This window comes from Panthera tigris, chromosome B3, assembly GCF_018350195.1.
Source record: "Panthera tigris isolate Pti1 chromosome B3, P.tigris_Pti1_mat1.1, whole genome shotgun sequence".
Classification (NCBI taxonomy): domain Eukaryota; kingdom Metazoa; phylum Chordata; class Mammalia; order Carnivora; family Felidae; genus Panthera; species Panthera tigris.
Genome location: NC_056665.1, coordinates 67553220 through 67567040, shown reverse-complemented (window position 1 = coordinate 67567040; position 13821 = coordinate 67553220). Strand labels below are relative to the sequence as shown.

Sequence of the window (13821 nt, the reverse complement as noted above, 5' to 3'; positions counted from 1 at the left end):
TTTTTTTTGGGGGGGGGGGTTGTTAAGATATCTGAAAAACAAGTTTGAAGCAGCCTCCAGAAAGCACAACCTGACAACTTGAAGTTCTCAACTTGTTAGTATATACCAGCATCTGGTATCTCACTAGGATGAAATGAAATGCTCACTAGGATGTTACCCTTTCCACCAAAAGTCTCAGTTCTCCGTGTACACAGTACTTCCGTGTCTAGGAGGCTAATGACCATGAAATACACCATTGATTCAGCAACAGATATTTGGGAAAAAAGAACCACTCTAGAAAACGTATAATGGTTATAAATGTTACAATAGAGAGAAGGGCACACCTTAGAATCCAGGTAATATAATATTCTCATAAACATGCATGTACATACATACATATTTTTTTCTCATAAGCATACGTATATATATTTTAATCTCTTTCTCTTTCACACACACATGAACACACACATCACCTATGTGGGAAAACCTCCAACATCACAGTAAATATATTTCGATCTCACATCCATGCCATCAGGAGAAGCACACTTCTCACATAAGTGATACAATCTCACAGATTGGGTGCCATTTTCCATTCTTTAAATATTACAGTGCAAACGATAATTTCAGTGTGACAATATCATGGGGAATTTACAACAGTCAGGACATTCTAAATAGAACAGTGAAGAACTTCTAAATATCACATGTATGCACAATGCCTAGGTATAAACAGTAGCGGTGATCCTAACGTTGATTTTTATTGTGTTTAGAGGCACTTAAATCATACGACAAATGAAACTGCATTATTTTTATGTTGATTTATATAACTTTAATTATTTAAGGCCAATCATTTTCTAAAACTCAAGAAAGAGGTTATATGTGACATTTTGAGGGGAAAGTTAAACATGGCTCCTAACCACAGGAGAAAAATATAAGGCAAAGGATAAAAGATAAACACGCACAGAAGATGACATAGCCATCTGTCAGCCTCCCAAAGGACATGCTGGTTTTCATGATGCTTTTTTCTGTTTTCTTTTTCAATGCTTTACTGGGCAGCATGCTGCTCAGTTAGCAACTGTCAGGTATAGGACTGAGACAGACACTACTGATAACTGCCTTTAGGTATACCTAATATATAAGCTGATTTGTCCTAACAGATTTGGGACAACAGTTAAACCTTTAAAGCACAGGTTTAACCCCAGATAAGAATCTCAAAGCTACCCAAGATAGACTTTTTACATATATGTACATATAGTTACATATATTTCACATATAAGGCAAAAGGTGGTTTAGACAAAATCATTAGGGAAAGCAAAGAATTCTGGTTCCAGCAGATAATGTACCAGAATAAGCTTAAACTATCCCACGAAAAGCAGCTAGAAATGCCAGATAAGGTAGAGCAGTAATTTTTTATAAGTGTATAGAAGCCTCTGTAAGAAACAGAAATCCTTAGATGCTAAAGATGAAAAGAGAACTGAAACCCTGACAGGTAAGAATATGCTCTGATACAAATAATCTTATTAAAATGGGAAGAAGACATGAACAGACATTTCTCCAAAGAAAATATCCAGATGGCCACCAGACACATGAAAAGGTGCTCAACATCACTCATCATCAGGGAAATACAGATCAAAACCACAATGAGATATCACCTCACACCTGTCAGAACGGCTAAAATCAAAGCCACAAGAAACAATAAGTGTTAGTGAGGATGTAGAGGAAAAGGAACCCTGGTGCACTGTTAGTGGGAATGCAAACTGGTGCAGTTACTCTGGAAAAGAGTATGGAGGTTCCTCAAAAAATTAAAAATAGAAATACCCTATGATCCAGTAATCACACTACTGGACATTTACCCAAAGAATACAAAATACTAATTCAAAGGGGTACATACACTCCTATGTTTATGGCAGTATTATTTACAGTAGCCAAGAAATGGAAGCAACCTAAGTGTCCACTGATAGATGAATGGATACAGAAGATGTGGTGTACATATACAAGGACGATCACTCAGCCATAAAAAAAAAAAAAAAAAAGAATGAAATCCTGCCATTAGCGACAACATGGGTGGATCTAGAGAATATAATACTAAGCAAAATAGATGGTTACCAGAGGGGAGGTGGGTGGGGGGATGGGTGAAATAGGTGAAGCAGATTCAGAGTATACTATCTTGATGAGCACGGAGTAATGTATGGAAGTGTTGAATCACTGTATTGTACACCTGAAATGAATAGAACACTGTATGTTAACTATGTTATATATATATGTGTGTGTATGTGTATATATATGTATATACATATATATGTTATACATATGTATGTATATATGTATATATGTGTGTGTATATATATATATATATACATATATATATATATATATAAAGAATATGCTCTGATAAAATGGCTATTCTAGAAAATAGCTATCCATTGCAGTAACCCGAGAGCTTGAGTAATTGAGTAATTTTTTCCTTTTATGTTGAATTAAATTTCTATAAATCTTATCTTAGAATTACAAATCTGATGTGCACATATTTTAAGTGTGTAACTTGATGAGTTTAAAAAATGTATATATCCATGTAACCGATCAAGATATAGAACATCTCCACCCCAGAATGTTCCCTTAGGCCCCCTTCCAGACAGTCTCTACATCCACAGACAACAGATTCCTATCACCATGTTCTTGAATTTTATATAAATGGAATCATAATGTATGCATTCTTTTATGAATATCTTCTTTCAAAAATGACACAGAAAGATCCAGATATCTACACATAACTATGCCTAAAGGGGCTGCTTAAACCTGACAAAACTTAATAATGACAAAGGGTGTTTTTTTTTTTAATGTTTATTTATTTTTGAGAGAGACAGAGTGACAGAGCATGAGTGGGGAAAGGACAGAGAGAGAGGGAGACACAGAATCCGAAGCAGGCTCGAGGCTCTGAGCTGTCAGCAGCACAGAGCCCGACGTGGGGCTCGAACTCACCAACTATGAGAGTATGACCTGAGCTGAAGCTGGACACTTAACTGACTGAACCACCCAGGCGCCCCGACAAAGGGTATTCTTGAGAATGGCAATCTACACCCTACTATATCATAAAAGGAATACAGAGGATTCCAGTATCAATCTCATGTTCTGTCTCATTAATAAGCTGTTGGATCCACTTTAACCAGTGGTATGGATCTGTGTGCAGATATTGACTTTCTCTTCAAAGATCATAGCTTCAAGATTTGGTCTTCACAGGAGGTACTTTATTTATAGATCACCTTCAAGCATAGAGCCTTTATTATTTTGCTAACCTGAGAAATCCTGCAGCTTGATGTTTCTCACACAGGTTTGCTGGACCTTCTCCTTTGGAGCTGACGACCAGGTAGGCTTCATTCTGTTTTCCTGGGACAGATATGGAAAGGCTTGGATATCTAGTTTCCTTATAAAATATCTTTCTGCTTGATGAAGCTTTTGGCAACACCTTTATGCTTCCTCCAATCAGCTACTGCACAGAACTTCCATTTAATTAATTTTCTTTCAAAATTATGAGGGTTACATACACTGCAAGCAGCCTCGAGTAGCAGGAGGCTGTGAGAGGGACCCAAGACTGGTTTCCTCTCACCCCTTCTAAAGATGGTGGTGATAACAGTGGCCTAGAAATGTTACGGCATCTCTTAGGCTCTCTGGATATGGGAGTTAGTGAATCTTTTTAAAAAGATGCCTGTAGAGAAGCTAAGATATCCAACTGTGAATTCCCCACCTTTGAGATTTTGTTTTGCATATCACTGCATTCAGGTGAGTGAGTATTTGGAGCTTACTAGGTAATGATTGATGCCTACCCCGAGCAACATATAAAGCTGTGGGACAGCTGGCATCCTTCAGATGCTCCAAACAAATGAGCACAGGATTGGTAAGCTGCCCCTGCTGAGTTGTTAAATGGGGCTGTGCTAGCTTCCCAGGCTTGAAAAGAAATGCAGGCAATAACATCCTAGCAAAGCTTGGCCCACATACCAAGCAGGTGACCTTAGCTGATGAGCTCTCTCTCAGCTCCTCTCCCCATGTGAACACCTGTCAATATATGCACCTCTTTTCTCCCAGCGGTCAAATTTTAGATGTTTTAGTTAGTCTGCAATGGCAAGGGTCTTCCTTGTTCGAAGCTGCAGGCAGGATTTAATCATGGTTGCTCAGGGCTAGAATGGCCTTAAAGGTCTGGTTAAATCAAGACTGCTGGGATTCAGGCTTATGCTAGGTGACATCTTAATCTAAAATGACACTGGACACCTTCTCTATCACAGCAGATGAAGGACAGAGAAGACATTTCAGTTGGGCCAAGGTGGGAGTGGGAAGGAAAAGGAAGGTGAGCAATGGCTCCTGACCCATGCAGGAATGCAGGCATCAAGGCTCAGGGTGAGGAGAAAACAGGCCAGTCAGGACAGGGGACTGGGACAGATGTGGGGAAGGCAGTGAGAAGTTCAAGGCCTCGGACACTGGGAGATTACAGTGAACAGTGGTAAGAAGGAGCAGAACAGGACCCAGGGAAGGGTGTGGGCCATGAGCCAGAAGCAGAAGAGAGGTCTCTGAGCAGACTTACCCCAGCAGGCACCACCTTAACAGGAGGTGGCTACTGTGCAGATGCCAGAGGCCTCCCCCTTGGCCAGGGCTGTGGCGGCTGAGGAAGGGGTCAGCACTGGGCAGTCATTCATCCTGTTTTGAAGCCAGATCTCTAGTCATTTCTGAAAAAAGAAAAAAAATGAGGAGGAGCTGTGTTTTTTCCTTCAGAACTGATACGAATGACCCCATTATGTGTTGCACTAATAAAAGGAAACACAATCTAAGAGCAGCCAGTGTGGGGCTGAGGAATGAATGCTACTTTAACACATTTTGTCCACCTGTGAATCTGCTGACAATATTGGCAAAGGATAGGTAAGGTTGGTCCACCAGCAACATGTAAACAATTGTCAAGGCATCACTACCCGCAGAAATACATTTCAGAAAGCTGAGTGGGGCTTTCACTCATTTAAGAGGCCAGAGGGAGCCAGTTTACACAATACACATGTTTTGGGAGTAGATAAAAATGGATTTCTCGGCAGGCCCCTCTCCATACCCCCAGCACCTCCATCTTGTTTTTGGTGGCAAAGAACTGCACACACCAGCCAGTCCCTCCCCTTTTGCAAAATCTGGGTCCACCCTTCTGGGTAGCACCTCCATGTATGAGCCAGTCACAGGCATATGCTTTGTACTCAAATATCCTGTTTCAAATCATGGCTGCATCATTTACTGGCTGTATAAACTTTGGATGTGCTTCTTAATTTAAGCTTCAACTTCTTCACTTACAAAACAGAAACTATGGTACCATAAGGTCATTGTAAGAATCAAACTTAATCATTTATGTAAAACACTAAAACAGTATCTGAGGCATAAGTGCTCAATAAATATCATCATCATCATCATCATCACCATTGTCATCGTCATCATGGTCTAAGGTCTTTTCCCCACTGAGATTATGCCTGCTCTGTATTTTTCTCCCTCAACTCGCAGGGACAGAGCTGGGGAACACCAGCCCTATCTCATGTGCTTATACTGGTCTGCTGAACCAAGGTATACCCAAAGAACAGCATTCCAACAATACCAGAGCTAGAAAGGGACTTTTGTTTTGTTTAGAGAGAGAGAGAGAGAGCACAAGTGGGGGAGAGGGGAGAGAGAGAGAGAGAGAAAAGAAGAAGAAGAAGAAGAAGAAGAAGAAGAAGAAGAAGAAGAAGAAGAAAGGAGGAGGAGGAGGAGGAGGAGAGGGAGAGTGGGGAAGGGGCAGAGAGAGAGGGAGAGAGAATCCCAAGCAGACTCTGTGCTGTCAGCGCTGAGGCTAACATAGGACTCCATCCCACAGACGAACTGTGAGATTATGACCTGAGCAGAAACCAAGAGTCCGACACTTAACCAATAGCCACGGGTCAAGGTGTCCCTTGACTGGATCTTTTTGAACATTATAAACCACGCAATAAAGCAGGTTTGGATGGTACATATTTATTATACTATCAGTCTGTCTAATGGAAGGGTATGATACACAATTAGGGTGTCCTAAAAATTTTTAGCTAAATGATTCCTTAACTTTTTTGACTAGCAAATCAAGTCATATGCCCCTTCTTCATATCAGGTGGCTTCTAAACTGCTGGAAATAGGAGAGGCCCTCTGGAATCCATCTAATGTGGGAGAGAAGAGAACATCCACAGGCAAGTAATGGTAACATCATGTGGTAAAGCCACATTTGGATAGATGATAATAATGGTAGTGACAGTTACTGTTTATGGGGTTCCCACTGTGTGTCTGGCATAATACTAGTCAGTTACCATAACTCAATACATTTAATCGTTATAACAACTCTTTAGGAAAGGTGTTGTTACCCCAATTATGTAGATGAGAAAGCTAATGCAGTGTGGTTCAGGGTCACCCAGTTAGCAAGTGGCACAGCTGTTTTATCAACTTTTAATTTAGGTCTGCCTGACTTTAAAACTACTAATCCACACTGGGTGGCTAGGAGGCTGGGAGAGGTAAGAGGGTAAAGGTAAGCTAGTAAGAGCTGGTAAGCTGTTAAGAGGGTAGCTGAAGAGTGACTGATTGATTTCACAAGGAAGAGAGGTGAAGCATCACAAAGGAGATGAATTTGGCCTTCTAGAATGAGTTAGGTGAACAGGAAAGAAAGAACATTTTAGGGGTGCCTGGGTGGCTCAGTTGGTTAAGGATCTGACTTTGATTTTGGCTTAGGTCATGATTTCAAGATTTGTGAGATGGATCCCCCTGCCACCCCCCAGTTGGGCTTTGCACTGATGGTGCAGAGCCTGTTTGGGATTCTCTCTCTGCCCCATCCTTGCTCTTGCATGCTCTGTTCCCTCTTTGTCTCTCAAATTAAATAAATAAACATTAAAAACAAAAACAAAAAAGAAAGCATTTTAGCAAGAGGCCATATAAGCAAAGATATGGAAGCATGTTGGATTTGGGAAACTGTGACAGACTGGCACAGTGTGATGGTGGCACTGAGCATATGGAATGGGGCTACAGTTCTTGTAAGTGGATTAGTGTGTCCCAGCACTGGTACGACCGCCTCACTTCACTCATAACCTCCACTGTGGACCATGCTGCCTTGCCCCATCTGACACTGCATTTCCAGTCTGTTTCTGCTTTCCTCAACTCCTGATACTGTGCCACCTGACACTTAATACTGCCCTTCTGAGAACCCCCCAGCTTCCCTTCCTGATCATCATTATCCCTCCAACAAGTCTACTTCCAGAAATTCCAGACAATTGACCCATCCAATCTAGCTTGAGACGAAGGACATTATCCATGTGCTATCTGCCTCCTAGTCCCAGAACTGGGCTTAGACTTTACCCTGTAGGTCAAGAATACTTAATGTGGGATACATGGACCAGATCCATGGAATCATGAACCACTAGAATTCTAGGAAAAACACCGTCACTGAAATATTAAAGGAAGTTAACGCTTTCATTAGATTCCCAAAGGGAATACTTTCTCAAAAGATCAGAGACCAAAAATCATGCACTGTTCAATAATGTAGCCAGTAGCTACCCATGACTATTTAAATTATCTAAAATTAAATAAAATTAGAAATTCAGTTTCTCAGTCTCACTAACCACATTTCAAATGCACATGTGGACGTTAGTGCAGATTATAGGACATTTCCGTCATTGAGGAAAGTTCTATTGGACAGTACTGGCCTAGATAATGAGGTGCCACTGAGGGCGGTAAAGAGGGGAACCACATGTGGTGTAAAAAGCTAGCTAACAGCAAATGGAGGACAGATCGGGGAAGGGTAAAGCCATTAGTCAGGGAGGCTCTGGAAGGAATGGATTTCATACAGTAGGTTACAAGTGTGAGTAATGGAGAGGAGGTTACAAGTGTGAGTAATGTGTCTGAGCACTTGGGGAAGGTCTGGATGGAGGATAGAGGCAGAGAAAGAAGTCAAAGCCAACTCTAAGCTTTCTAATTTGAAAAATGCCCACACATGTTCCTCTCTGGCCTCCCTCTCCTTCTACTGCCCCCTCGTCCTCCTTAATACCCTGGGCCATATCCTGGGTCCGGACCCTCACCTCACCATCTTCTCTGCCTAGAATATTCTTCCTCCAGGAATCCAAATGTCTTCTTCCCTTACCAGCATGAGTGACTAGGAGATGGGGAGACAGTGACTGTCACAGAAGCAGGTGTGAGGGTGAAAAAGCTGATGAGTCATTCTGCTGATGTGAGTCTGAAGGGGCCAGTAAAATGCTGAGTCATCACAGATCAGTGCCAAATATTCACTGAGGAAGGGCAGACAGTCACTACCAGGGCAGCATCTGGAAACAGGTAAAATTGCTCTCTCACCCCAGGTACTCAAGGCCCTCAAGTATTCACCATCATCTCAATCTTCTCTCAGGAAATGTCCTGATAAACTCAGCAATACTAAGTGCTAAAACACTAATGTGTACAGTATGTTAGCCAACTCAAATGTTTTTCATTTGAATGTGGGAAAGGGTTCTAAGCTCTAAGACTGAATCTCTAATGGTGGATTTTTATGCATTGCTTTCAAATCTAGTGAGAACACATTTCCCCTACGCCTTCTACTCCTGATGCCTCATAGGTGGCCTTCCTTATGAGCTGACTAAAGCAGTTTGTGAAGGGCATTTAGCAAAGGGTGGACAGACAAATTCTTTGTGACTAACTCTCCATTACTCAGAAAATGTAAATGGATCAGAAGTCCCATCCCCTCACCCTCTGAGCATGTTGGTAAGCACAATGTTACTGTATAATGCGAAAATTTCCAAATAGAACTAAACTCAGGTCTATAAATACACATGATTAAGGCTTCAAATATAGCACTGCTTTATTTTCATGGGGGCTATTTCTGTGTGGTGATTGCCTGGCTGATTTGCAATTTCAGAATACAAATGGCTTTTCTCCATAGCTAATGGGAAACTTGGCAGGGTGCTGTACAGCCAGGCCCTCCTGAAAAAGTCTGTTAAATAGTGGTAAGTGCTCTTCTTCTGGATTACATAAGCAGAGCTGACAAAAGGCAACAGTACAACCCCAGAGCCTGCTAAAATGAGATAGTGTTTGTTTGGTTTCTCTTCTTATGCTAGAGGAATACCAACTCATCTGGTAATAAATCATGAAACGATCACGAGCACTTATCCCTATGATATTCTAAACTGAATATACTATGGTACAAATTAGGAATAAATGCCAATGGAGATCTCTCTGACACTGCATTCACAAGTAACTAAAAAATGTTTCAATAAGAATGATGTAAATAAATTCATAACCATGGGGACTGAACCAAAAATCAAGTGCCTGAAAGCAACAAACTCTACGGTTGTTATAGGCAAAACACCGAGTAGATTTTATTATCTCCATCTAATAGGGAGAACAGTATAATTATGATCTATAGTGATCTCAACACCATGAAGCAACTTTTCTAATACCACCACAGACAGTACAACCTACCTCTGAGCCAGGCCCTTGTAGATAGATACAACAAAATGATTATATTTTGAAGCAGTTTAGAGAATGATGCGCTTTGGAGTCAAAGTTCAAATCCCAGTTCTCTCACTTATATATTTTCTGACTTCGGGGACATCTGGGTAGCTCAGTCGGTTAAGTGTCCGACTTTGGCTCAGGTCATGATCTCATGGTTCTTGAGTTCAAGCCCCACGTCGGGCTCTGTGCTGAGAGCTTGGAACCTGGAGCCTGCTTCAGATTCTGTGTCTCCCTGTCTCTCTGCCCCTCCCCTGCTCATAATCTGTCTGTCTCTCTCTCAAAAATAAATAAACATTAAAAAAATTTTTTTAAAATAAATATTTCTGACTTTGGATAAATAATGGTTAGATAAGTTTTCTCAAATGTACATGGGGATCTTAAATACCTATGTCTTAGGGCTATTGAGAAAATCAAATTAGAAAGCATGTAAAAACACAGTATCTGGCATGTTGTAAATACCCAGTAAACATCTTTAATATATTGTCTAGAAGTCTACCTTCAGTGTCTCTCATTGATTTGTGGGTCTCCTCTTCCTGGCTCCATGGTCTCTCTTCTTGGAGAACCTTGTGTGAAAGAAACAGATCTAGCTAGAGTAGATTTTCTCATCAAGATACAAATTTAGGTAAAGAGGCAGAGTTAGTGTGAAGTAAATAAAGGTTAGGTTTTAAGACTCCTCTCTTGGATGGCCCCTTCTAAGACCTTATACCTAATTTTGTATTCATAAATTTGCATCTTTTTTCTTAAATATGCCCTTAAAATTGTATATGCTTTGGGCCCACCAAAACTCAGAAGTGCTCCTGTCTATTGCATAAGCTCTAAGCCCAGCTGGCAGCAGGTCTGACCCAAAGCTGTGGATCACAGGGCTGGCCCTGGGTGTTCTACTTTCACTTTCTGCTAATGAATCCCAGGATTGGTCAGAGATCAGGGATAAGGCCACACTTGCAGGCGGGGTCTAGAGGTTCCTTGATGAAGAGAAAAGCCAAGGGAGATTGATGTGGGAAACAAAGGCAAATGAAAAATTAAATTTCCTTACTGCCTACATCCCATTGATAAGGCCTTGAAACAGGCAGAGTGATCTTCCTCTGGGAGCTCAGCTACCTTGATGTTGACACTCTGGTAAGAACAAAAGGGAATCTTAGCCCAACTCTCCAGGATACTGTGAGTCTACTTTAAACATATAAAAATTCCTTTGGAAATTTTCTTTATGTCTACCCTCACAAGATATATGTTGACAATCATACTCCAAGCTTATGCCCCCCAATCTGAAGGGTCGCATGACTGAGTTTTTGCTAAATGGTAATTCATGGCCATTTCCTAACAGCAGCTAGCCCCTCAAGGTCCTGGAAACCTTGTTTCCAAATTCCTTAGAAACTTACTCTATCCCTAATTCCCTCCCAACCTGAAGGTATATAATCAGTCACCTGTCACAACCCCAGTGCAGCTCTTTCTGTCCACGGGTTCTGTCCCCGTGCTTTAATAACACTACCTTGTTGCACTAAAGATGTCTCAAATATTCTTTCTTGGCCATCAGCTCTGAACCCAACATTTCAAACCACATCAGTATCAGGAATGAGGCAGGGTGTGACCAAGCTGAGGATTAAGGATAATTTTTCAGCAGAGACTTAAAGTTTAGTAAAAGAAATAAGATATTACAAAAATAGGTACAATAAGGCCTTAAATCAATGTTTCTCAAATGTGATCCAGGCTGACTCTGATTCAACAGCTTGACCAATACAGAAAAAGCTAGATTAAAGAAAAATCTGCTAGCAGTTATTAGAAACCTGCTGAGATACCCAGGATTTGAGGGAAGGAGAGCTTACTGAGGTCATCCCAACTTTTGGCACATTATTTTACTCCTAGGGACATGCAGTGGACTGAATGTGTCCTTCCCAAATTCATATGGTGAAATCTGAAGCCCCAGTGCCATGGTGTTTGGAGGTGGGGGTGATTAGGTCATGAGGGTGGAGCCCTCATGAATGAGATTAGTGCTCTTACAAAAGGGACCACAGAAAGCATTCTTGCCCTCCTTCCAACATGTAAGGTCACAGTGAAAAGACTGGGTCTTCACCAGACCCCAATGTGCTGGCACACAGATCTTCGACTCTCTGGCCCCCAGAACTGTGAGAAAGAAATGTGTGCTGTTTGAGCCACTCAATTCATCTTATTTTTGTCATAGCAGCCCAAATGCAGTAAGATAGGGCATTTGGCAATTCTTGGTGCAGGGCAAACAGCTAAGAAGTCAGCAGGAACTTGATGGGACTGGGAAGATAAATACTGAAGTCTGAAGCTGCCAAGGCAATTGTAGAATCAAGATCCTAGACAAAAGTGGGATGCAAAAATGTGAGCCCACCACCAGCATCAGTTTTCCTCAGGCTATTTACTGATTAAGTCGTGCAGGACAAGAGGCTTGGAAGCCAAACAAATTGGGTAAAATAGCAAAGCAGAGTTTGGGGTTGTTTCATAATGCTACGGAGACAAAAACGGAGTTCAGAACTAGCCAGGGAAGACTGACTGAAAAAATATCCCAGGCCTTCACTTCTAGAGGACTACATCCTAATACTGAGGGTGAGACAGAGCTACTCTGATATTCCCAGCAACAGCAAGCCAGTCTGGGAGAGGTGTGGCCCCAACTAGATTGAGGCCATCTGTCCCCTGGCTGTAAGAGAAGAGGGTAAGCCCTCTCTGCGGGGAGAAAACACCAACCAGAGCCAATGCAATGTTTCATATACAATGTCAGTCACTCATTAGAGAGTTGTGTGTACCACTAAGAATTTAGTGTACCAGATACATTAAGATAACTATGATTTATATGTTACAGAAAAATACAAGACAGAGAGTTCCACCAAAGCAATGGAATTTGTTGGGGCACCTGGGTGGCTCAGTTGGTTAAGTGTCCGACTCTTGATATTGGCTCAGGTCATGATCTTGCGTTTGTGAGACTGAGCCCCACATCCGGTTCCATGCTGAGCATGGAGCCTGCTTAAGATTCTTTCTCTCTCTCTGCCCCTCCCCCGCTCACGCTTGCTCTCTCTCTCTCTGAAAAATAAACATTAAAACATTTTTTTAATTAAAAAAATAAAGGAAGACAACAAAATTCAAATATTCAACAATATAACATTTGTAACTTCCAAGATCCAATAAAAATTTACCAGGAATGTAAACAGTAGCAATTTTGGCCCATAACCAGGAGAAAGAAAACAATCAACAGAAAAATGCATCAATGCAATTCACCTCATTAACAGAATAAAGGAGAAAAGCTTACAATCATTTGGATGAATACAGGAAAAAAAATTGTTAGAATTCAACACTCATACATGTTGAAAAAAAACACTTGGCAAACTAGGAATAGAAGGAAACTCTTGAAATCTGATATTGAGTATCACAAAACCTATAGCAAACACTGAATAGTGAAATATTGAAAGCTTGGCTCCTAAGATTGGGAAGAAACAAAAATACTCATTCTGACAACCTCTATTCAACATTGTGCTGAAGGTCTTCAATAGGCCAATGAGGCAGAAAAGGGAAATAAAAAGCAGATAATTAAAAAGGAAAGAAAGCCTTAAGATTATAAATAGAAGCCAAACTACCATTTTCAGAAGTGACATAATTATGTATGTAAAAAATCCAAAAGAATCTATAGTCAAACTCTAAGAAATAATCAGTGAATTAAACAACTTTACTACATACTAGGTCAACATACAAAATTATATTGTATTTCTATATATTAGTAACAAACAATTAAAAACTGTAATAAAATGTCATCAAAAAGCACCATTTATAAGAACATACAAAAATCAAAAACCTAGGAATAAATTTAATAAAAGATGGTCAAGACCCTCTATAAAAAATTATAAAACATCATTGAGATTAAAAAGCTTAAATGTAAAGTAGTACCACATTCTTAGATTGTAAAGATGTCAATTTTCCCCCACATTGATTTATGGATTCAATGTAATCTCAGTAAAAATCCCATCAAGTTTTGTTTGTTTTTTTGTAGAATTGACAAGATGCTTCTAAAATTCATATAAAGATTAAGAAAGGCCAGTATCTTGAAGAAGAATATAGCTGCTGGATATACACAACCAAATATCAAGATTATAAAGTTAACAGTAATTAAAACAGTAGAATGCTGGCACAAGAAAACTGTAAAAATGAAATTTTAGAAATAGACCCACACATAAACTATCTTTTGATTAATAACAAAGATGACATTACTGTGTAGCAAGGGAAAAAATGGTCTTCTAATAAATAGTGCTCAACTGATCCCTACGTCATATCATACAGACAAACCTATTTGAGAGGGCAGACACATAAAGTACATTCTGTATGATTCCATTTATA

General features: G+C 40.4%; 1 long non-coding RNA gene across 1 annotated transcript; it reads right to left on the bottom strand.

The window, feature by feature from the left end:
• Positions 1-3002: 3002 nt before the first annotated feature.
• Positions 3003-10596, bottom strand: LOC102958440. The gene is made up of 4 exons (XR_447046.3): positions 10514-10596; positions 9977-10043; positions 4550-4691; positions 3003-3360 (listed from the first exon to the last, which is right to left on the bottom strand). It is a non-coding gene; the product is annotated as an uncharacterized LOC102958440 (long non-coding RNA).
• Positions 10597-13821: the final 3225 nt, after the last annotated feature.